The 24,226-nt window shown below is 30.0% G+C and overlaps 1 protein-coding gene across 5 annotated transcripts in view; it reads left to right on the forward strand.

The window, feature by feature from the left end:
• Positions 1-24,226, forward strand: part of LOC129975875 (protein eva-1-like) — a 584,415-nt gene that overhangs the window by 161,784 nt on the left and 398,405 nt on the right. Inside the window, exon 1 of one of the 5 annotated variants that reach the window (XM_056089135.1) lies at positions 18,684-18,834. The exons of the other annotated variants lie outside the window; for them this stretch is intronic. The gene's annotated coding sequence lies outside the window, so the exon portion shown is untranslated. Of the gene's footprint in view, positions 1-18,683; positions 18,835-24,226 lie in introns of those variants that run through there. 5 annotated transcript variants of the gene reach the window in all.

Here is a 24,226-nt window from a genome sequence, read left to right on the forward strand (position 1 = left end):
TTTAATTCTACGTCTTTGCTAAACAGGGTTAAAAAATTCAATAAAAGTTAAATGTGTATCAAATATTTTATTCATGTACATAATCAATATCTTTCTCCGAAAAGATTGCATTAGAAAAAGAAACAAAGATTATATTAAGCATTTCATGTAAACAGACTTGAACATATTTTTATGATTTGAATATAAATAACGCGAAATTAGTAAACAGATGATTTATTTAAAATTTATTATTGGTTTAGATAAGATTCTAGTGCAGAAGAGTTTAAAGCTATCTTGAAACTAAATTTATTATTAAGTATTTAAAAACAAACCCTAATACCCGTCTTCTTCAAAAAAAAAAAAAAAAAAAAAAGAAAATGCAAAATAATAAGATGCAAAAGTGACTAAGAAGGAACTACCGTTGCCTTTACTTTTATGACAAAAATTAGTTTCTATTCTTATATTTCATATAGTTATCTTAAAATCAGAAAACCTTCCTTGAACCAGAAAATCCTAAATTCGACATATACCTTCTTGGGCTAATTCGCGAGCACTTATCGGATCAAACAGTTTTCGCATCCTATTTTCATCATAAAATTCTGCCATGAAACAGAAATTTGGAAATAAATATTAAAAAATAAAATATTGCGTAAAGATGACCAAAACTAAAAGAGGAAGTAATTAGTAATTTACAGATAGAAGGTCAATTCCAATCAAAACTAATTTTTAAGCAAATTTTTTTAATTCCTTTTTTTTTTCTGAATGATTTTTGGGTAGTTTTTGAATATAAAAATTGAAATATCATGACAAAGTAAAAGACCTCATTTTCAGGATTAAATCACACGAAAGTTGTAAATTGTGACATATCATCTCCGTTACTGGTTCCAACTTTTAATTAGTTTAAATTTGTAATTATATTTTATATCAGAAATTATCAGTGTAAGTGGCCACCAGGAGCTACCATACAATTAAGCTAAAATACAGAATTCTTATGCGTATTAGTTTATTTAACCTGCAATAGGCAATTTTAGACATTTAAATCTTCAATAACCAAGTTCAATATTTTAGATTATCTCATCCATTTTACAAATCAAATGTTAGTTTCATCTGAATCAAAACTAACATTTGATTATAGCAAAATAACACAGTCAAAATATATTTCATTCATGCTGTACAGTGGAAATGTCTAAATTACTGAATGTAGACCAATATTGACTTGAATTCTAGTAAAAAATAGGTGCATCCAGCAAAATCTGTACAAAGTTACGTCAGTGAACAGTTTTAACAATCCTAAATAAAATTGATTTAGTAAACCAATTATTATAACTTAACTAAATTTCGAACATAATTTCACGGGGGAAACTGGTGTACTGCAACCAGGGAGAGGTTGAAGCAGGGACTGGAAAGATGATAGCACAAGATTTCAGCATGGACTTTCTGTTGTCTCTTCTAATTTGTATGGCTCTCATGGTGATGAATTTTCTGCCTTATTCGACAGATTCTAGAGCTGACGAAGGATCCATCTTGCAAGTGGTCTACAACAATGGTTTAGTCCACAGTGCTCTGCTGGTCGATGAAAAGAAGAATAGAGGCATCGCTTTAAGAAGCGGGCAGCCTTTCGAGATTTTCTGACTAAGCAATATCGGTTGGTGTAGCAGGAAGTAGATCAGGTACGGGAAGGACAGAATGAAGATGAAACAATGAGCCTTTCTCTCGGAACACACGCAGATGACTGAATCACTCTTCCAAAAAATATCATTGATAAGGAGCAGTTTTCAGTTGCATTCGTAAGCAGTCGATTTCCACTTCCAATGTCTTACAGGTGTGCAAGAACTTTTCGCTAATCACACCAAATTCAGATCCATCAACCAAAAATATTTAAAAGCTGACTGGCAAGAGGTTTCCAGGCACAACTTTATTTCCATCAATTACAGATTACCAATTAAAAATTCGCCCTCTCATGTGCATGGGATGAATAGTTCAATATATAATGACGAGAAAGAATTACAAACTCAATTCTACCTGAAAGGAAGACTCGATAACGAAATAGCGGGATTTCAAAATAGTGAACGACCTCGCGCTTTCATCTGCGTGCTGTGATTTCAAGATGGAAAATGGACTATTGGACTCAAAGAAGTTAGAAGGGCAGATTTTTCTCCAAATACAGTTGTCAGTCATTTCTCTTTTCTATTTGGAGATTACAATTTCTTATATTTTGAAAAATTCGAAAATTAAAAATACAAACATAGTTCAAAGAATAACAAAGTTTTTATTGAAATCTTAACTTAGAATAAATTTATCAGGGTAAAGAGTAGAATAAGGATTATATAACAAAAATTATTTTTCCCAAGTGAAAATTATAAAAGGAAAAATATGATTAATTAATAAAAATAACTTTGCCAAATAAAAAAATATAATCATAATTTGTCAATACGGCATATATTCTACTGCTGCAGGGAAATATATATATATAAAATTTTGGTTTCAAAAAACATAAAAAATAATTAATGCAATAATTAAATGAATCATCTTGATTAACATACATTACAATAAACACAAAAAAATATAAAAATAAGATATCTGGACAACAACTATTAGATAAGAAAGCTATTAGTTAACAACAAAAACTAAGCTATTGAACTCTGGAAATTTAATGATAAAACAAAGCAATGATAAAACTACAATTTGAAAATATGCTATCTCTATCTATTTGAAAATATGCTATGCTATAAAATCAAAGTAATAAAATACACTCTAAACACTGAATTACACTTCCAAGTTAAGAAATAAACAGAAACTTGAGAAAAGACATTTGTCAAAAAAAAAAAAAGCATTAACAAAATTTCCTAAAAAACAAACGGAGGAAACATACAAATGTCCCATCATTTTTTTTTATCCAAGGAGCGAATTAATATGCCAAATTCAATTATGCGAAAAAAACAAGAGGCGCGATAAAAGCCTGAAACATAATTATTATTTGTGATAGTTTGATGAAAATAATATGACGCGGGGAAAATCTAATAATCTAGATAAGGAAATGCGCCATGAAAAAAAGATAAAAGTTAATATAAAACGTCTATTTTATGCTTATAACATGCGATACAAACTATCACTATACGCATATTGTTGTAAAGCGACACATAAAGCGCAAGCCAAAAAAGGAAACAATGCATTTTCAGTGTAATACCACTGTGCCTAAAAGAAGAACTTGAAAATACAAAAAGAAATTATAGGAATAAATATCATTGCAAAACAATTTACACATACATTATGTAAATAAAATAAAAATGTGTATTTTTAAAAAAATAGAACCGTTACATGTCAACATGATATTTGTAGCTCATGTGTCAGCCGCATCCTTTGATTGTATATCAAAATAACGAGATATGTGCCCATTCCAATCTCAAGTCTCTTCGAAACACATACAAATCTAGGAGAAAAAATTAAATTCGATACTCGAACAAGGCAAGAAAAAAATAATAAAAAAAAACTAGAAATCGCCAAGCAAGTTGATAAATCGCCAACCATTTTTTCGCGCCTGGATGGATGAGTATGCTCCCGAGTGTCCGTCGCTCCCCATCGTGCAAGACTCCAAAGATCAGCGCGGGTCGCTCAGTTCGTTACGATTGCACGCAGGTGACGGATGGCCGACATTAGAGATAAAACCTTGCAGACGGCGATATAAAATGACAACCTTCTCTGTGTCCTCCCTTCTTTTCTGCCCCTCTTCCGGATGAAAGGAAAGAAATATACGCAACTTCTGGAGCTCTGAATTAAGTTAAGATGAAAAAGGAAGGGGGAAAAATAGGCAGTTCTGACTCCCCCCTCTCCTTTCTCTCTTCTTTGGAAGAAATAAATAAAAGAAATAATGTGCGCGCATCCATTTTAGATTTTGCTTTCGGTAAGAAGCATTTGATACATCGTTTCCTATGTTTCCGAGATGCTCGCTTAATCTAATTTATTGGAGGAAGGAAAATAGATTTTACTCTCAGAAACTTAAGAAGTCAACTCTCTTAGCTTCGCTTCTTGTTGGATAAAAATGAAGTGCAGCAATTTAAGCCAAGGGGGTGAAAATCCATCATTAAAGCATCTTTTACAACTTAGTATTCGATCATTGCTATTCATCGCTTCTCTGAAGTGCTTGCAAATCTGGGTAGATTGGGAAGGCGAAAAAGAATATGATGTGGAATTATTTGCTGAAGTAAATATCTGATTTTCTTCTTCATTCGTTAACGAAATGGGATAAGTCAGAATTATGGATCTTAGATTCTCATGACGATATTGAATTGAAATAAAATCCGCTTTGTATTAATTTCATCGCTAAATTTCCAAATAAATGTATGAAATAATTTTTTTATTATTGACATTTTAATGTATTTACATTTTTTTATTTTTTGGATGTGAATTTCCCTTTTCTAATGGTGAAGTCTAAAAAAATTCTATTACATGATTTAATAATTTGAAAGAATATCTGAATACTGAAAGACGGCACTTACAGAAAGAAAAAGTTTAGAATCTTATCGATAAGTCATTTTAAAAATATCGATATAAAGTAATAAATTTCATGATATCATGAATATTCTGCATGCACACAAATTAACCCCCGCTCCTCCTGGAAAAAAAAAAAAATTAGGTACTGCATCCCAACTCATTCCATACTATTTGTAAATCCTAGGCTTTAAGTTTCAAATGGATGCCACGGATTCAGTTTTAACAGCAGTTGATCTCATCAAAATCAAATTTACTTCAATGTAATCATGTAATCCTTTTGAGTATCTATATCCAAAAAAAGAACACGCTTAAATAATCAGTTAACACAAATATGAACGACTACAATAACATTATTCTTTTAGATTGATGAGTTATATTTTGCCCTACTAGACCGAATATGTTTGTTGAATTCTCCGAAAAGACACCATGAATCAATTAAGATAATCAATTTTGTGTGTCTGTGCATTGTACTTCGTACGATGCAGTCTACAAATTTCTGTAATAGTTCAAATCTTAAGATGTATTTCTAATGTGTTGATTAGAAATTGAGTTTAATAAATTTTCCGTATGACCTCTTCTAAGAAAAGGAGACCGGAAACTGTATCTAAAATGCTTTCGAACCAAAGACAGATAACTGTTCTAACGCATTGCCTTAGATGACCATCAATTGCCAGTTTTCGTATCTTAGCTGACTCCTGTAAGGGCGAGCGAGGAAAGAAACAGCGCCTAGTTAAGAATCTAGCTTGTAACAAAGAAATTCTTTCAAGATATTGAGAAGGACGTGAATTTATTAACCTTAAGATCCTATATAATTCATCGTTCAGAAAAAAAAACCAATATATATAGCGATGCCACAGTTAGATTGCAATATATCGTAATTTAAAAATCCCGTACAAAGCATTAATATTTGGTTCAATAATAAGTTTTCCATCAAAGAGAGTATTTCTGAATCAAAAAGTTTGTAATTTATTTTAATTTCCTATTTTAGCTCCGCAATAAGAGTAGCCCCATTCGAAAATTAAAATTTTAGTATTCATTGTTATCAAGTCCTTATTACTGCTGAAGAAATCACAGCGGGACGAACAATGTACATTCCCTATGAAAATATCTTTTAAATCTTTTCCGTATAGGATATTTCCGTAACGGTCGTAAAGCTGCCACTGAATGGTCTTTTGAAAGCCCGTTGTGTTACTGATAAGAAATATTTCTGGAACATTTTAAACATTATCAACAAGATTTGGCGAAATTTGATATGGTTTTTAATACAATTTTGAATATTTAATGACAAAGATTTTTAATACAGTCTGATAAATTTCTATATTATGTTTTATAAGTTTTCATTGAATTTATACAGAAATGTATGAATAAAATGAAGAGCGAATGGTATTTGTTATCATAAAATAGTATACCTATGTTGAAACGTTAGTCGTATCTTCTACATTTTAAATAACTAACATTTGAATAATCAATTGGTTACTTTACAGAAATGTAACAATTTTCATTAACTGAAAGCTATTAGTTTCATCAATTTGTTTCCATATTTTTTCTTGACTCATTTGTTTAATTCAATAATTTCGAATACAAAAATCTTTAGTATTATATTATAGTCTCTTAAATAAAAAAAATGTTTCTTAAGCATGAAGTATCTTTAAATGAGGTTAGTGGTATATAAATGACTTATAATTAGGGGATAAATGCTAAAGGGGCAGTTTTAAACCCTTAATCTTATAGCCGTTAATCTAATCCACCCTTAATTTAAATATCTTAGAGAAAGCCCAAAGTACGGTTGTTATGCTTTTATGAAATGACGTGTTGTACAGTTTCAAAACATCATTTTGAAAAACACCAGTGCTGTCACAAATTTAATCATTTCTGAATCGCTTTATAATCTCAATTTCAATACTATTTGCCTTTTTTTTTCTTAATTTGTACTCCTATATGGATAAATTACTTATTCATAACATAACTTCTTATTTTATATATGAAATGTAGTAAGCACAATTTTATAGAAATCTCCTTACTAACTGGACAAAATGCAATAATATGAATCAAATGCCTTCCAACATCTTAAACTACACTACTTTCAAATTAATTATCATTACTTAGATATATAGGTTTATTGCCTAAGTAATATTTTCATTGAAATATATACCAAATTTTAGGTATATATATATATATATATATATATATATAGAGAGAGAGAGAGAGAGAGAGAGAGAGAGAGATAAATATATCAATTTTTATTTCGATTTTTCATTCAAACATTGACGATATTTTTCAATATTTTTTCAGTCAATCAACTTGAACACTCATATTACGTGACCTTAATATACTTTCAACGATTGATACTTATCATAAATATCTTTTATAAACTTCCCGTGAATTTATCGTCAAAAATTAGAACATCAATGGAAAATCAACATAATATACTATCCAAATTACCTAAATTTATAATAATGTCGAGAAAGACAAAGAAAGTCATGCGGATGTTTAAGCATTGAAATATGTTAAACTTCGATCATATGTTTAAGCATCGAAATTTAGTTAAAATACAAAAATATCTTCCCTCTAAAAAGTTTTAATAAGCAGCTTGCTTAATAACTAATCACTTCCTAACACTTCTTTTCAATAAGCTACGGATGATTTATTTGATTTTAACGATCCGTACGGAAATGCCCTGTATGGAAAGTCCCAATACCATCTTGTAATGTAAATTGCTGCATATAATGTTTGCTTTCATTTTAATCTTGCATTTTACGATTCAGTTATTTCTAAGCATTCAATCGCCATGCCGGTAACTGATTCAGAGAAAGCTGTCAATATTGTGTTGAAGAATATGAAGCGTGCAAAAACGAGAAATTGCAGCAAGCATTTATCACTACCCTCAATGTTATGTGTTGAGTTATGTGACTATGCGCACCATTTCTAAGTATTCAGTTACAAATATTTCGCCCTCATTTCATATATGTTTCATGTTGTGGTGAATAAAGTTGCATTTTATTGTCTCGTATTTTATTCTACAACAGTTTTAGTTTTATGTATCTCCATATTTGAAAAATCGTCATTTCAAGTTCTTTTTCTTCAGATAAAGATTATTAAAATGAAAGATTTTTCTGTGCAGTCAAAGAAGATCCTCAACGTGATTGTTTCTTTAGAAAGTTATTCGCATTCCTAAGAGCGATACTTGTTGCGAAGATTACTTCTGGCGTCTGTTAAAACGGTTCTCGGGCACAATTGCCTCGAAAAAGGGAAAATAAACAGCAAAGAGAAGCAATTGGAAGCCGATATCTCCTTTGTACCGACTGCGGTTTGTTAGGGCGACCCAAAATGATGCTCGTTATTACTCTTAAGGATTGGAATTTCTCTCATTTCCATTATTTCGATTGATTCTAAAATCATTTTCGAAGCGATGCTTCTTTTGAAAGCAAGGAACTGCGTTTTAAGGAGAAGAATGCCTTTAGAAGAATGAAACACAAATTACTTTCCTGTAGGGATTTTTTTTTTTTTTTTTTTTTGCATTGTATTACTTGCATTAGATACGATCATTAAGTCAAGAACCAGGGAAAATGCCACATAATAAAGACTCAAATTCCCAAATATTACTTGCTTGAATGAAAGTTATTTTCCTGAACTGCCAGAATTACTCACTCTGTCACTTTTTGAGTAGAATCTAATTAGAATAGCTTTTGTGTGTTACGTTTCAAAAATAAGTTCATAAAAATCACCAAAATGCATCTATAATGTATAGTTATACTTCAAATTGATTGCAAAAGAGGCTGCAATCTGGACTAAGATGAAAAAGAACACATAATGACACAATTATTCAGTACTATGTTATGATAATATATATATATATATATATATATATATATATATAATGTGAACATGGGTTCCAGATGTACAGGCGAGTTCATAATTGCAAAAATTTATCTTGAATTTTATTTCAATAATCATGTCATTCCCTCTCATTGATATGCATGTATGGCCATTAGTATTATTACAAGCATTTATGTAGGTTAAGCATCAACGATAATAATAACTATAATTAACTATAAAATCTCACAACTATTTTGAAAATAATTTTATAAAGGCATTTGCATTATCAAACAGCCTGATATGACTAAATGATACAAAAGTAACAGGAAGTGGAGCAGAAGTTTCTTTTTTTCTTTTGCAAAGTTGAGAATGTCTTTGTTATATGATTTCTTCAGGTTCCAATGTAAAAAGCAAAATGGAGGGGAGCTCTTTCAACGAACCGGAAGTATCTTCTCGATTGAGCAGACAACGGTGCCTCTGTTCAAAGAATATTCGCAAGAAAAGCAGAGACGAAACGATGAGTTATGCGAAACACAGCCCTGCTTGCCGATCGGCCCAAACCACGCGGGGTCAACCAGAGAGTCCTGTTTACATAAACTGCATTCGGAGGAATGTTTCTGCGGGTCCGCTTCACTCTTTTGAAGTGTGCGCTGCTCCAGTGTTTATGGCAGCTACTGGGAGGACTAGAATTTCTGCCGAAGCTGTTCCTCGGATTCTGGGGTGTGACGCACAGCTAGCTCTTTATGGGGAGCGTCTTTTATGGGCGAGAACAGTTGTGATGTCGGGGAACATGCTGATGTTATCAGTTGCACAGATTTCTTGTTATGTATAGACGGTGGCTTCATAAAAGGGTTCGTCGCGGAAAAAATGTGTTCGGAAACTCACAGAGACTTTCTTGTTCTCCAGAATTCGCCAAAAATATTCCATATGTTCCACCTAGTCATATACGCAGAAAAACAAATTATTTCGTTGTTGTCACTTGCTCGATTTTAAATAATTTCTTGAAGATATTACTGTACTCAGTTTATGCAAGCGATTTGAATAGATGCTGTGCTATTTGATTTCTTCAAGCTATATGGATGGATTTTGATATTTTGACAGGTTTATTATATTATAAGAAGTTTTGTTCTTGAGTTTCCCTGTTTTAAAATTTTTATTCCGAATGAACTAAATCTGTTCTTAATTGAATTGCTGAAACTGCTTGAAGATCCAGTGTTTATTTAATTTTAAAGATGATTCGATAATTACAATTTTAAACATATACTCTTTTAATTGAAATTAATTTGTTCTTATTTAATTTTTACTTTTATAATTTGTATTGCTATGCAGTTTCAATCCTGCATTTATGGTGTTTTCTTAATATAAGTATTTATTGATATGAATACTAATGTTTATAAATAGTATGCTCTTCATCCTGCAATATTATTGTAATATGCGAGTTTATAAAATAATTTATTCCTTATAAAGTGATATCAAAAACTTCTTTCATACAAAAGATACTTTTATAAAAATTTGAAATTAAATAATAAATAGAAAATTGATTTGTATTTTCTATATTTCACTGTTAATTTTCCATTTTAATGCATAGTTTCCAGTTTTTTTCCGTTATTTAATTAGACTAACACAATGAAAATATTGATATACTTGCTAACTTTTGATACATTTTTTAATCATTGACTAAAATCCGTTTTTAAGAAACACGAAGGAACCGCACAGCTGTTAAGAACTTAATTTTTTCCCTTATTCAAATTATTAAATAAATTAAAAATAATTCATTTTTAAAAATCATTTCTACGGTCTTTTAGTCTAGAAAGAGCAATAGAAAATTTTGCATATGAAAATTATTTATTTTGTTTTATTGAATTGTTGTTATGAATTATTTGTTTATTGTTGTTTGAATTTCATCTCTTTAAAACGTTATTAATTGTACTTAATTTGACTTAATGCAACTTATTTGTTGTGCAATATGATATTTATATTATATTCATTAGTTTTAGAAATTGCAGTACTTAAATATTTTTTGCAAAGTTTTACAATAACTGAAAATGGTTTACTATGACTTAATTTAATGCAACAACTGAAAATCACTGAAATGGCTTAATTTTGAAAATAGCATGCCTTTCTTTAAATTTTGCCGATTAATATGTTTGTTTATGCTTAGCTATAATAAGTTAGATATTATGATTAATTACTATGATTAGTTTGCCATCAGAGATGCAAATCTTGAAAGCTTTATAAAAGTCAATTTTTCCATCCAAAAATTTACTCTTCAAAATAAAATTTTCTTTACTAATTTGTATAATACTCAAATTTTTTGTAGGAACAAAAACTATAAATATTATCGACTTACAAGTGATTAATTTTCTGAAAAACAGACATTTAGTTTTAATTTGTGAAAAGTTAATGATCTTGTGAATACCAAATCATTGATATAAAAAACACATTTTTTTATAAATCTTTCCTGCAAATTATCCTTGTGACCTAGATAATTCTTTTGCTTCCTCTTGTTATACAAAACCGAGTATATATATATATTTCCCTCCCTATTATAGAAGCAAGGAAGTCATGTTTATTATTCTTAAGTCTGTTTTTTAACACACCCGAATATGTGTTATACAAACATTTCTTTCAAGGTTGTTTTCATTCATCTTTAAAATTAACCGGAAGTTCAAACGAAAAAAAGAGCGGTTTTCCTTCTTCCAACGGAATATACTTTTTTCCAGCCTGTTCTCCCCGTTTTCCACAAAGCATATACTACACCACTTGAGGGTATGTTGACAACGCAAGTGCCGATTAGAGACAAATTACTGTTTGTGGAAGTAATTGTTCTGACAATTCATTAATCATTTCTCTCGTCTGCAAGAGGAAGACATCACCCACTCTAAAACTTCAAGAGTTCATTTATCATCGAATGACAACAAAGGGGTTTTTCTTTTCTTCTTCTTCTTTTTTTACTTCTTAGAACGGATACGTTGACTGTTCTGGAGTGTAAATTTCGAACATTTTAATACACTTTGTTTATAAGTCACTAGTTGCTGTACTTGCAGAGTACAGTTTTAGAATTTTTGTAACCCGTTAAGGACTCTCAGACTTAATAATCACTGATTAATTAATAATTGCTCTAAAATTTTTGAAAAATCATGTTCCTGGGCTCACCGTTTGGTACATATGTGTATGCAAGATTGCTTGCCACAACTGACCACATATATTTAACCACAGGGAATACCTGAAGTTTCTGAGTTGATACAGGCAGTTTAAAGGAATTCATAATTCTAAGCTAAGGCTAGGTTCAAGTTCCTTAGATTTTTTATATATATACTAATAATGTACTACCACAAATAGACTTGTTAATATCAAGTCTACCGGAAACGAAGTACTACAAGGCAAGATGCAACGCATGTTCAGTAGAATGCAAACATGAATAAAAATAACTATATTTTCAAAATTATTTTTAATTATTTTTTATTTTTTGTGTGCAAATTTTCATATTTTTTTTAACTTATTGCCATATTCACATTCATACTAATTTAGGAGCAGTCATATTCAAAACACTTTAATTTTTATCAAATATTTAAATTCCAGTATTTATAGTTTAAATTCTGCTAATATGATAGTAATGGTTAAAAAGAAGAAGAAACCTGAATATTAATGCTACGAAATTCAAAAGTGGTAAAAAGAAAACATCCTATAATTAGAAAATGCAAAGCTGAAAGAAAGAGACCACTGATATGTCTTAAAAATTATGACTTTGAAGCTTGTGTGATAAAATATATACAAAAATTCAATAAAAATTGGCGAGCATATCAATTTAAATAAAATCGTATTCACCGAGCCTTAAGTAAAAATTAATCTTTAAAAAAACATGTGATATGCCAACTGGATACATCAACATTTTAAAAGTGCTAAAATAAGTAACAAAATTATGTGAAATATTAAAAAAAAAGCTTTAAAGCAATTTTGAAAAACACTATTTAAAAACAAATTATAGTTCTGACATAATAAAAGAAACTTATACCACGAAATAAAATTAAAAGAAAAAAAAATCTCCAAGAAGGGGAAAAAAAAACACCAGCAAGAGTAGTTTTTCTAAAATTGTTCCGCATACTATTTGATAAAAGTGAAATCCGAGAGAACATCATGCATGACATTAGCGTAGAATAATTATGAAATACTAACTTTTTTGAGTGGAAACATTTTGACTGAATCTATCGTGTGATCCTTGCCGGGTAAGCGGTTAACAGTGCCGATTGAAACAAAAATTTTACACAAAACTATACTTGTATCCACAAAATTTTATACCAAATTCCATATCTTTAAGTCATTGTGTTTTTGAGTTATTGCGCTTACAAAATTTGGCAGATATCTACTCTGTAGATATTTGTACCAAATTTTATCTATAAAACCCTTTTAGTTTTGGAGATATCGTGTTAACTTTTATTTTCACAGGCTTCTTCTAAACGGAATTTGCTCAGACCTTAAATTAATATTAATATCAATTAATATTAACCCACAAATTTGACCTGATGACCGTACACTGAATCGGATACACGGTTTTCTTTGTCACAGACAAACAGACAGATGGACATTGTTTTTCTAAATATGTTTTTTTCGAACTCAAAAACGTGTTGATTCGGCAAAATCTGGAGTTCGAATTTTTGGACAATTGCCATACTTCATAAACAAGAAAGTAAAAAATAGATAAAACTTTAACATTCTCCCAAGTGAATGAACAGCTGATATGATTAAACAAAAAGAAAGTCTGTTTCATTTTTTAGCAAACACCCAAGAAGAATTTACGAAAAATTCCATTTAAATTCACTTTAATTTTATTAAGATTTAGAGAAACAACTATACGAAAATTAAATTGATGTGATTTAAGAGCCAATATTTTGAATTTCAAGATGTCTTAAAAATAGTTTTTTCCCGATAATATACAACAAAGATTCGGCGGAAGAACATAAAATCATTTCCCCCCCCCCCCCGCCCTTAAGAAATATAACAATTTCTTCTTTTTTAATCCCGTAACTATTTATTTCTTCGGGGTATTAAGAAGTGTGCGCGCTAGGTATCAAAGGGGCGTGAAAATGTACACCCTTTAAAAATACAGACATTAAATTTTATATATGTTAAAGTGAAAGACCGAAATTAAAAAAAAAAAAAAAATCGTTAAACATTCAACGTTAAATGTCGACGCAACCGTCTGGTTACTATCGATTGACGACTAAGTCAATGTTGACGCTTATCAGAGAAAATCGACGTTTGCCAGATTTTGGTTTTTTTCTTAACATCTGCATAGATTATGTGATTTTTCTTTCGACTCAATTGTTGAGAGGTAAAAAAAATTGCAGAGAATCAAAATGAATGGACTGCTGAGGGACCGTTTCAACCTTCAACGAAATTGCTGCGTTTCTCAACATTGATAATTATCTGGGCTAAAATACTCGCTTCTTACCTTACCCATACCAATAAAAGCACCTTTTTTTGAACATAAAACACCTTCTAAATATTCTTTAAAATCCATTCATATTCATATTTTCTGATCTTTTAATACAAGTCAATACTTTACAAATATCATTTATGTCATTCATAGTTTAAAATTTATTAGATATAATGAAAGTCTAGGAATATATATCTTATATTGAATATATTTTTAGGCAAACTTACTCAGTTTCTGGAAATCTAAACCATATAAATTGTATACTATGAATATTTAAATTGAATTATGTAAAAATTATTTTAAAATTTAGGCTTAATTCTTTCAAAAAATATATAAATTTATTTTACTGCTAATTAATCAATGATAACACTAATGAGAAAGGCAGGTCTAAAATGTAAAATTCTGAATTTAACTGTTTTTATTTTGTAGTAGATTGGCGATTGCAACAGTACAGTGCAGAGATATTCAAAATGAAGTACGGTATTGTGAAATATAAAAATGGGCTCATTTTTAAATATGCACTTAACCTTCCATTTTATTGCGCCATTAATGTTCTGTATGATTTCCTTGTGTTAACCGGATAATGTCTAGAGAATAATCTCTTTTTAATATGTTTAATGCTACGAAGTTCAGAAAATATTTCAATTATGCCTGCTTCTATAATTAAAGGAATACTCGAATGACTTCATATTTTAATAAGATGGAATTTGCCTCAATATTTTAATCTGTCTTGAGTATTAAGCTCAGAGCATTATAGAATTTTGAGCATAACATTTATATACAATGTTATCTCGCTATGAGCGCTTTTAGTATTCATTTCAAAAGCTGGAGAAAATAATTTAGAAAAAGAAAATATTCCGAAAAAAACTAAATTTTCATACAGTTTTTCAGTATTGTTCAGTGGCTTCCTCGTTGTAATAAAGCGCAATTCTAAAAATTACAATATGCATTTTGTAGGAAAACGAGACAAAAAAAAAGTGCAGTTCTATAAAGTTAAATAATATTTTTAAAATCTTTCTACTGTTGAAATTTTTTTAAGATCACATAGTTTGGAATTGTTAAAGAACATGAAAGATAGTAAACAGTAAATAAGAATCAGTCTAACAAATATTGTTATAAAATGTTTCTTGTAAATAAACATGAAAATAAAATATATATGTGAATATTTATTTTTATCTTATGATTTTATATTCATTGCTCCACTAAGACTCGACCTAATTATGTAAATGTGGGACTATATAACTTGAATCTGATGATTAATTCCATTATTCAAGTTGCGAGATATTTCCTACTCAGCGTCTTTGCTAAAACTGCGAGCAACGAACTATCTCGCAGTTCGCAATTTTCGTATTTTTCTTAAAATAAAATTGCGATGCGTAGATAATAAATTCTAAATTTGGTTAGCAGTTAATGGGTTCATATTAATTGAAATATATGAATTGCTGAAACAAAATGCATTTACTGAAAACTCATATATATTTAATCAACAATCTAAATCATTATTTTCATTAATTATTAAATTATTCGAAATTAATCTTCTAAGGTAAAACTTAAAACCTTGAAGTAATCATAATCAATCAATTAAAAGATTAAATATTTTAGACAGGCTATATATATGATCCATTTAAATTAATTTTTATTTCTACTCTGTTTCCTTTTGTGCTAAAAACCTTTTTTTCGAAACATTAAAAAAAAAAAAACCGTTGAATGTTTCGAATAATTTTAGAGAGCAACATTCATTCTTGTAAATCAAATGTCATGACGGAAATTTGAGTATAAATGTAAAGTTATCTTTTAATGGTAGCTGAAATATTATAAAATGAAAATGACTTTAGCAACTGCAACATCAAATAATATAATTTTGACTTCCAAAATTACCAATTATCAGAAGAAAATGCAGTTTTTTTTAACTAGTCATTGAAAATTCTAAAAACAAAACAGTAAAACGTCATTAAAGTAGACATAGAAAGTATTCTTCAAAAATCTGAAAATATCTTAGCCAGTTGAAGTGGATTAAACCAGCGGTTCTTAACCTATGGGTCGCGACCCAAAATTGGGTCGCGAAGCATATTTCTTGGGTCGCGCTGAGTCGAACCAAAAAAGTTAGTAATACACCAAATTTCAGACATTTTAGTTTCTCATGGTTTACGTGCGGTATCCAGGTTTAACATATATACAGGAGGACATTTTATTTTGCAAACCAATGTCAACAACAACTAGAGATGAAGATATTTTTCTTATGGATCGAAAGCACTTTTGTTTATCTTTATTATTAAAAAAATAAATAAAAAAATTTGTAAGTTAAAAAAAATCATCATCGTAGGATTGAAGATTTTTTAAAAATAAGATCTAAAATAAAGCAATGAAAAAATTTTGACTTTTTCTCAAATATTTCTCAAATTTGGGTCGCGGCTTAAAAAGGTTAAGAACCACTGGATTAAACGAAAGTTTAGCAAAGGAGAATCAATGAGATGTGAAAAAAAATTCTATTTTTTCTATATTATTCATTTATTTTATTTATTTATAAGGAATTCCTCTTAGTATTTGTGCAGCAATTCTTGAAATGTTAAAAAAAATGTGCAAGACACATGAGAAGACTTTGCAATATTTATGTAACAATTCTTGAAATGTTGAAAAAAAATGTGCAATATTTGTGTAGCAATTCTTGAAATGTTGAAAAAAATGTGCAAGCCACATTAGAAGGATAAACAAAATAAAGAGAATAATTAACCTTCCTTACTTAAAAAAAAAAAAAAAAAAAAAAAAAAAACTAATTAATAAAAAGTTTTATTGAATTTCTGATTAATTCCTTCCTAGTACTAGGAATGCATAAATTCGGTTTCTGCTCACCTAATAATTTTTTCTCCATTTGAGAATCTGAAGATCTTGAATTCTTCACTCAATTCCAATAAAATCTCATTGTGTGTGTCGGCCTAGAGCATGATAAATGAAAGTTTGAAGTTTGTGTTGGCTACCCTGGTGTCATCCTTATTAAATATCCACAATTCAAATATACAAGGTACGTCAAGGAATAAATACTGACAAATCTTGACAGCTATTAAAAGAAACATTAATCTAAAATCTCAGTTTTCCCTTTTTTTTTCTGTCTGATCCTCTTTTTATTCCTTAAAAAGACTTGACGAATTTTGAAGTTCAGCGGTATTTGTATTTGATTTTCCCCTTTAATCTATACTTTCCCTTAAATAATTTACATTTTCAAATGCGTATTACATTGGGGGCTACATTTGTATTATTTACCTTTCAAATCTCATCTTTAATGCATTCTAAAATATATTCTATCGTCATGCTTGAATTTACTTTTTCTGTAGTAAACTAATCTTTTTTACTTTTCATTTCTTCTTACTAAATTATTAATAGGAAGTCGGACCTTTCTGTATCCTTTTAATTTCTAATTTTTTTTTAATAAGAAAAAAAATGCGAGCAAATTATGTAACGTTATAATTGACATTAAAATTTATTTTGCATGTAACATACCAAGAATAAAGTAAAAACATGCAATGTTAGCATCCGCTATCATTGACAGATTTATTAAAAACATCAAAATTTTCAATTATTTTTATATAAATGGCTTAGTAAATAAAATTCTGAGGTCATTTATTTCTTTAGAAAAATATTTATTGCACTTGATAATTCTTCAAAGAAATTCTGCTTGCATATATATTAGTGACATTATTTATTCAGAGGTATAAAATGTTGGAAATAGAACCATTCATTAAAAAATAATTACTCTCGAAAATAAATAAAAATGTTCAGAGAAAAGGGCAAGAAGTTATTTATAAAAGTCGCTAATTCTCATTTCTATTTAAGCAAGACTCTTTTCTCTGTTTAAAACTATGAAGAGGGAAAAAAATCAAAATATTATTCTAAATTGGTAAAAAAGAAGTTCTTTTGAAATTATAATGATTTTATGAGTTAACACACGTGACGCTAAGTCTCGATTTAACACTTCTCGATTTAAAGCAACACTAGGATTATTTTAGGACGGGTTTTGTGATTTTTAACCTCAGTTAGTGAAACAATCATACCACATCAGAAAGGACATTTAGCCACTGAGTCATTAACGTGCACGAGATTCGCTTCTATGGCTGTTTTCCATAAAATTAGGTGTTGAACCTAGAGTTATCTCCAGCCTCGAACTCGAAACTTTACAATCAGGCTAAAGCAGAACGATAGTGGGTGAACCCTTTATGTATATTAGAGCTCATTTCTTTCCAAGTTGAACTATCAAATTCTGCTGCGTTCACACTTATATCTCATTTTTAATACTAAATGGGATCATTTAGAGCTTTGAATTAGTCACTGTTTTTGTTATAGAGATATTAGATTAAATGTTCGAATATATTTCCTATGTTCTACCCGAGAAGAGTTAATTATTATTTAGTGCCTATAAAATAAATTCTTTTGCGATAAAAATTCCATGATAATAACCCAAAATTATGTTCCCATATGCACAAAGTAATGAACAAAGAATTTCAAAGGGCAAATTCAATTACTTTTATACACTTAGTATCTATTATTATACACTTTTGCCTTTGTCTCCGGGAAACTACTTTTTCCAATCGAGCACCGAAATTTATTGAATAAAGAATTTTGCATAATTTTAATTCCACATTCGACTGTTTAGCCTTCTTCCCAGCCTTCACGCAAGGAGCATAAAAAAGCGATTGAAATGAGGTCTAGAGATTTAGACAGAAAGGATTAATAATCCTTGGAATACATTTATCTAAATAATAGCTCCCGATTCGAATGAGCAATTATTATATCGCCGTGTATGTTTGGAAATTTTTGTTCAATAAAATCTTTTGGTTTATCGCGCAACAGTGAATTTCTTTCCAGGAAAAGAACTGTGAATTAAAGAAGTCCTCTTCTGTCAAATAAAAACCTACCAGGAAACCTTATCAAGTTTCCGTTCACTCAGGCGGGTGTGCATGGGAGGCACTTGTAATGGATGCATTGGTTGCATGTTGACTAAAAAGGCTTGTTTGTTATCCAGGAGGGAATAAAAGGAGTTTCCGGAATTGAAGTCTGTAACCCCAAAGAAAGAAGTTCTTTCAGACTAGATGTTTCATTACCGAAGGGGATCTTAAACGGTAAAGTTTATTAAAAAATATTCTTATTTTAAGAATATATTCTTATTTTATTTTTCTTATTTTAAGTTGGTTTTGATACATTTCACACTATTAATGATTTCTTATGTTGGACATTACTGAAACTATAATCCTTCATCAGTTTGTAAACTTGTAGTAATTTTTTTTTCCTGTTTTATGTGCCTTACTATTTGAATGAATTTTGATACGATTCAGACAGGCATTCCTGTATATTTCTTAATAAGAATAATAATTGTCTTATTTTTTTATATTTAGAGTAAGGTAATACATAAATAAACTTTTTCCTCCTTTTACTTCATTGTTCCATGTAAGCAGTAAAGCAGTAAATTCATTAAAAGCAAAGATTCAATATTCCATGATATTTTTCAGGATAAAAGAAAAATCTATTTCCAATAATTTGCTGATTACCTTTAAGGCATTTGATATTTCCTCACCTATTGTGTTTTCGGTGCTATCACTTCTATATTGCTCAGGGAATGTCCCTTTCAGAATATATCTGCTTCGTTGCTTGACATGGCATTGTTTGGTCCAATTTATTATATATTTTTATAAGAAGAACTAAATTTACACCAAGATATAATATTGGTTTTGCATAGACCTTTATTTAAGTATCTAGATTTGTTCGAAATAATCGAATTACAGTTATAATAAAGTGACATTAAATAATAAAGTCATTATTTATTGCTTAAAACTATTTTTATGCGTTTCCTTTTGTCCAGTAACATTTTAAGACATTAAATATTATCTGTTAAATCATTTCTTTTGTTTTAGATAAATCCTTTTGATATCCTTTAGATTAGATATTCTTTAAATACATTTTAAAATGGTATTTCATTTTCTTATACTAGCAAAAATCTACAAACATTAATGAGCTAAAGAAGTCAGTAACATTCAACGTTAAATCCTTGATGAAATGAAAAAAAAAAAAAAAATTATGGCAAAACATTTTTTTTTTCTTTTTCTCAAGCCTATTATAATTTAATTGACTATTGGGACCATTCGTTTATCTAAAACGTTCGCCAATTCAGTATACATAGTATCAATCTATTTTTGCCTATTCCCCTTCCTACTGACATCTCTTACTTTTATCATCAATTAAATTTGTACAAATTCTGATTTCATTCAAAGTTTAGGTCAGTAGTGAAACATTTTGTTTCACTACTGACCTGTTTGCATCTGAAGCTTTTATTCAGATAAAAAAAAAAATTCAACCCAAAATAAATGCTAGATGCTTTATTTAAACATAAATTATCGAATAAGTTATTTCAAAAACCTGTCAAGAACCGAAATCCAATTGAATATTTTATAATTTAGATAGAAGGGACCGAAAAAAGAAAATTAATATGGTAGAAGTTAAGCTTGAACAAAACGCTTCATTTTTCAAGCAAGAATTACGTCAATCTGATGAGATGACAAATGCTGCATTTAATATCGCTTTATGCTCAAATGTCCATTAACGTTATACCATAACAATAAATTTGAAAACCCTTGTTCAAACAACTACGGCATATCAAAGCGAAAATGTTTGATCATCGATGGCGGATGAAATGTGTATCAGACCCCTTCCTAGCACAAAATGTCTGTGATGATATCTATTGTTGCATCAAAGGTTCTCCAGCTTCAATGCGAAACATCTACGATTTAATTCGGCTCAGGTAATCCTGATCAAACATTAGGTTGATCATCATCAGGGCCAATGATGATGAAAAATTTGTTTTGAGATATTTATTTAAAATATCACGTTTGTTGTGGATTACAGAAGTGAATCGGATTGAAGATGGAATAAAAACTAAAAATTATCAATTCTGCTTTTTCTCGCCATCTTATTTTAAACTCTTATTTTTATTGACTACGAAGAGCAGCGGAATGCTTGGAATGAAGTTCCTATCATTGAATTTTACAACCCACAGCAAACGATTTTGTGAATAGAACCCTTTCTGCCGAAGAGGAATGTTTTTTGAGGAGACTATGAGAGGAAATAAAACACACTCATGTTCCCTCCTTCCTGTCAGGTTTCGAAATTGATAGAACTGAAATGCAATATAAGTCTTAGGGGAGAAGGGGATGAAGTGAAATAAAAATCCGAGTGACAGTTTCTTTGAAGTCTCAGCGTTGCTTTGAAGGAATGATAGAAAAAGGAAGAGTAAAAAATGGGAAAGAACTTCCACAACACGTGGTTGACATATTTCTGACTCAAGCCTTTAAAGTCTTTTACTCAAAAAATATGTTTCTTATGGACATTTTTTTCAGGTTTAAGAGAGACCGTGTTCTAAAAAAAGAATTTTCTGTCTAATGTGTAACTTCTTTCAAGTATAATTAAGAGACAAGCGTTTTTCTTTCAATCTGCAGCATGACAGTTGAGCACTTTTTTCTTTGAGTCATTAATTCATGTTGGTATTTGTTTGAATTTTTCGGCTTACAGAACAAGAAAAATTTGTATTCTAATCATTTCTAAATTTGATTTTTTTTCCTCCCTTCTTTCCTTTGTGCTATCTTATTTTACACTCCAATCAAGATTATTTTCTAAGTTCAGTTTTTATAGCTCTCTTTGTGTTCCTTAAATTTAAAATGTGAACAAAATTTTATAGTTTCTAAACGGTTTGCAGCTTGGCACTTCATCAACTTTTTTTTTATCACTTATTAATGCATGAACAGATTATATAATTAATACAGGATAATTTTATTCGAAGTCTCATTATGTGTTTTATACTACACCATGGCGTCTTTCAAGTTGCTCCAAGGACCTTGAAGGAGTATATCCCGAATCTTTATCGCAAATTCTTTAGGATAAAGGTTGAGATTTCTTTAAACTACTAAAACTGTAGCTTTCTTTCAAATATTATTCAATTTCGAAAATCAGATTCCAAATCATAAGTCGGGCTTTCAGGTTCATATAATATTTCGGGCCTTGATTACCACAAAAGAAAATTTAGAAGCTGCGTTGACAAAGGGCGCTGCAAAATGATATTTTCTCACACGCATTTTGAAGGCTTAAAAATTAAAATTTAAACCCGACGAAATTCGTTACTGGCGTTGAAAACTAAACCTCAAGCATCCCTGGATAGACTTTCAAAAACAGAACACTCCCTTTTTTAGAGAAACCGTCCCTTTTCGCCTCTAAGTAGCTACAGAGGCGGGAAATGCGTATTTTTAAAGGCGAGAAGCTTCTCCAGTCTTGCTCAGTAACATAGTTGTCAGACGAGTAATTGACGCTCACATCGAGTAGGGGGGAGGCTGAAAGTGTAAAATTACACTGAAAAGGAGAAGAGAGAAATGTTGGAGAGTCTACGTTGACAGAGAAGAAATTCGATACGTCCCTAAACTTCAAAACTGTCATTTTTGCTTACTGGGTAAAATGTCGACACATCTTTCTAGAAAGTTCCGATACTGAATAACTCAAAGAACAAATAAAGGAATTTGGTCTCACTTGCCATAACGTAGTCCTTTTAAGTACCGAGCTTCAAATATTAAGAACGGAAAATATGAATTTTCTAGATTCTTATATTGATTCAAAAAAAAAAAAAAAAAAAACTTAAAATCTTTGTTATTGCAATAAGAAAAAACTCTATAATCTTTTCACGAATATTTTATTACAATAAAATTACACTTCATGGAACAGAACGAAATGTCTGACCGTTATTGGGAAGTAAGAAGTATTTGCTGAAAGTAAATAGAAAAAAGATTTTGTATTTAAGATTCTGTTTATTATTTCTAGAAAAAACGTGAAAGTCAACCAATTCTGGATTCATTATAAGAGGGAGAAGACAAGCGAGCGGAAATCACCACAGTTGGCACCAAAATAGTCTCCTCTACAACAATGCTGTGCAATCCCATCACAATGCCCCAATCACTGATTGAGAGTTTGTATCCAATCAATAGCACAACTTCTCAATCAGCCCCTCTTTTTATGCTCTGCTATTATTCAAAATTCTTGCCTCTCAGTGTCATATCTGAATGTGAATACTCGCAACATGCTTGCGAACAATATTTTATATAATAAATACGATTTATTATAATGCCGTTATGTTCCTGCTGTCTTTCATGATAATTTCTTTACGGAAAAATTGCATCTAAGTTATAAAATATCTTGCTTTCAATGCTTGAACTTTCTTCATATGGTAAGGGAAAGATTATGAAAGTTAAAATAAAAGAAACCTTTCAAGCGAAAATTATAACAGAAGGTGGCTTTTATCTTCAAAGTATCTAAGCTTGCCACATTTCATGCATCAACGGAAAAAATGATTGCACAGCTCTAGCTGCCTTAATATCTATTGTTTTAATTCAATGTTTTTTCTACAATTTTCACTGAGCTTTTAATTTTACAAAAAAGTGTTTCAGAAAAAGCATTTGATAAGAATTCAGAACTTTTGTGTAATCTTTCGCCATTCAAACTCCTAGATAAGAAAGTTTGAAATATTTATGCATGAAGGTATAAATCAGATTTTAAATGATATCAAAGAAATTTTTCCCTGCGTAAAAATAAGATTTTAAATGATATCAAAGAAATTTTTCTCTGTGTAAATGTATCATTTTAGGGGAAAAATATGTGACAATGTTTTAATCGCTTCCTTCAGTTCTCTCCGGACGGTATCGATCCAATTTATGAAGTGAACATTTAGTTTTCCTCTCGTTAAAAAATGTCACCAAAGGCTTTCCCAAGTCTAATGAGTTGAAGAGCAATATTAAGTTATAAAAATCCATCCGCTCAGTTGAGCGAGGCGATGAAATTCGTAATGAATCTCGTGAGGAAGCCTAATTGCATAACAAGATCAAGTGGCAAAGGATGAGGTCGGACCCTCCTTCTTGCTATGCAGTAATGAGTGCTGCTTTGAATCTTTTAATCCTGCCTTCGGGTTACCTAAAACTAGAAATAGCACGGAAATACATGAATTAACGAAATTTTTTACATCGATTTGGTCCAGTTCTAGTTCACTGATACATATAAGCTAATCTAGGTTAATTTGTAATTTGGAATCATCTTAGAATCACGTAGTGATTAGTGATACCATTAAAAACGATTGGAATAATTTTTGCCTTACATATCCTTTACTAATATATAATTCTCGTTCTTATTTTATCAGAATTTGTATTATGTAACAATAATTCAAGGGTTTCAATCCACCCTCCAACCACAAGAATCACCTCGTGATGATCCCAGTTAGCTTCCTCCACACGTTACATACGTCTGAGCTTGTAATATGATATTATAAACTTTAATGACTGCAAATAAATTTAAATTATTTGAAATTGCGTAAAGGGTAATCATTATTTTTCAATTACTAAAAATTAAATAGTCAATTTTTAAAATTAAAATGTTCTGATATTAGGGAGATGTATGTAAATGAATGGAGAAATTTGAAAACTAAAATATATA

Source organism: Argiope bruennichi, chromosome 7 (assembly GCF_947563725.1).
Source record: "Argiope bruennichi chromosome 7, qqArgBrue1.1, whole genome shotgun sequence".
Lineage (NCBI taxonomy): Eukaryota > Metazoa > Arthropoda > Arachnida > Araneae > Araneidae > Argiope > Argiope bruennichi.